General features: G+C 45.1%; 1 pseudogene; it reads left to right on the top strand.

Moving 5' to 3' along the window:
• The first annotated feature begins 1,581 nt into the window (after positions 1–1,581).
• On the top strand, positions 1,582–2,547 carry LOC146196169 (uncharacterized; annotated as a pseudogene).

The following is a 2,547-nucleotide window of genomic DNA, read 5'->3' as shown; positions in this document are numbered from 1 at the left end:
TGGTGTGAAAAGGAAAATAAAAAGCGACAGCAGCAGGAAAATTTACAATGCGGGCAGATGAGCAGTCAGGACCTAAAGCGGTTCGATACTGAAACGCGTTTCTTGAAACGGGACAGGCATTCCGAACAGTTCTGATGAGCAATATAGCTGCGGGGGAATAGATATAAAGAACTTTCCGCAAAGTCATGAGAACGAGGAAGTTAACCATACCTACCAAGATTGACATTATCTGGTGAAAATGATTGAAAGGGGAACCAAAGTAAAGAAGGAAATATGTTTGAACAAAACACGTGCAGTTTACGCTATTGCGGAAGGGAGATAGAATATACACGTGCTTCGAATGAAGTGTACAATTAACGCTATTTTGGATTGTTTTTCGTACTACAGATGGCGCAGAGGAAATATATATCAGGGATTCCAATCTTACTTTTCGAGATATTTGTTCTGACGGATTGTAATGTTCTAAATATATGGGTTAGATATGTCTCCATCTATTTTCTGCCCCTAGAAGACTCGAAACCTGAATGGAGAATAAATAATGTAATTTCATCTTTTCAGTCCCTTTTACATATATTGAATAACATAATTTCTATAACATTTTCAGTCATTTATGCAGAATCTACCACTACAGACTTTACTTCAAAACAAACAGAATGCTTCTAATATTTGGAATCATTTTGATAGCGTAGTCTTCTCGTTATTCGCGTTTCATATTTCCCGCATACATACGTAAGTCTCGAGTAAAAAGCTGATGCCTTGGAGAACGTACTGCTAACTTCTCGTATTGTTATTCAATGATACTCCCTCGTTGCTTCCGGTACAGGCGAGAAGAGTCTTGGGAGTAATTTCAGCAACATGTTTCTGTCTTCTTTCCAAAAACCCTTCATACGAGGTCGGAAACAGCGCATACCTATCGTCACATTTGAGCACTTTAACCCGAGATCGTAAAAGGTAGATCATTTTCTGGAAAGTCCGTCGGTGGCGTTGCAAGTGAAGCTACTCTTGTTATGCTGACATCTGGTAGTTGGCAAGTCACATGGCAATGAACTCACTCATTGGGAAGCTGCGTGACGTCACGGGGCCACATTTGCAATAGCTGCTCATTCGGGCTTCACGTTTCAGATGAGGATGAGATCGGAATCCAGTCTCCCAGCAACCCTTTGAACCCTGGTTGGACATGCTGCCCACCCTCCCCCTTTCCACAAGTATGTACGTACGTACAGGAGTGGGCGCGGGGCCATCATCGACACCATGTCTCACGCTCCGTGCTGTTGCGCATTACAGGTGTTCCGGCCGTTCTTCCTGCTGTCCAACGCAACTTTTCCTCTCGATGTGCCTGATTGCCCGTCAAGCCGGACGCCACCTATGCCGCATCGTTATCTCCTGCACCCCGTCAACTGCACCGACCCGTTCGTGATTCCCATCTTCTGCGCATCATTCAAATTTACTGTGACGTCAACTACTACCGAAGATATAAGAAGCTTCCTCCGTGACAGTTCCTTCAGTGGGCGCGGGGCCATCATCGACACCATGTCTCACGCTCCGTGCTGTTGCGCATTACAGGTGTGTAATGTTTTTTCTATGTACGCCCGAAGGAGCGGCGACCGTTTCCTATTTTTGTTCCCGCGCCCACGAGTGCTGTGTGATATCGCTGTTGATTGTTTTTCAATGACTTTTTTACTGTTGTGTTCGGGTGACCTTGAGTTGAACCCTGGTCCCCCGACCCGCTCCCAGTCCTTGGCTGAACTACCGTCTTTGCCTGATGATCCACCTGAGCAGATGAAAGTCATATTTCGTATTCTAAAGGATCTTCAAGCTCGATCCGTACAAGCAGCAAAGAGCCAGACCGACATGGTCGCCGACATAAAAGCTATCAAAGCCAGTCAGAAGAGCATTGAAACAAAAGTGGGCGCAATCGAAAAAAGGCTGGATGACCTGGAAGATAAAACCAATTCCCTCAACCACATCGATGATGTCTTGGCTACCGTCGAAAGCTCAGTAAAATCATTAACTACTGATTCGGCCTCTTTGCATTCACGGCTGACCGATCTTGAAGATCAATGAAGACGTTGCAACCTTATCTTTTATGGAATAGATGACTGTCGGGAATCGTGGGCAGAGTCAGAAGAAAAAATAAAAACAGTTCTGGCTGATGTGCTTGACACTCTTTCAGATACAGCTTTCGAACGCGCTCATCGCCTAGGGCAGTACTCGCCAGGCAAACAGCGACCAATTGTTAAATTCTCGAGCTTCAAAGTCAAAGAAATGGTTCTTTCTGCCCGCAGACAGCTAAAAGAGAACGATATCACGGTCAATGAAGATTATTCACCCGCTACACGTCGCGCTCGGAAGAAATTAACAGAGTATGCCAAAAGGGAAGCTGGCGGTGGTCCGTTTCAGCTGCGATACAACAAGCTACTAATGAATAAGAAACACTACGTGTATGATCGTAAATCTAACACCGTTAAAGAGCACATGCAGCAACTACCCTCAGTTGATATTCATCCCACTAACTCTGCTAAAGAGCACGTGCATAAACCCGCCTAA

Source organism: Amblyomma maculatum, chromosome 3 (genome assembly GCF_055883805.1).
Source record: "Amblyomma maculatum isolate TAMU_Amacu chromosome 3, ASM5588380v1, whole genome shotgun sequence".
Taxonomy (NCBI): Eukaryota; Metazoa; Arthropoda; class Arachnida; order Ixodida; family Ixodidae; genus Amblyomma; species Amblyomma maculatum.
The sequence above is the reverse complement of the archived record's forward strand: the minus strand, read 5'-3'. Positions and strand labels throughout refer to the sequence as shown.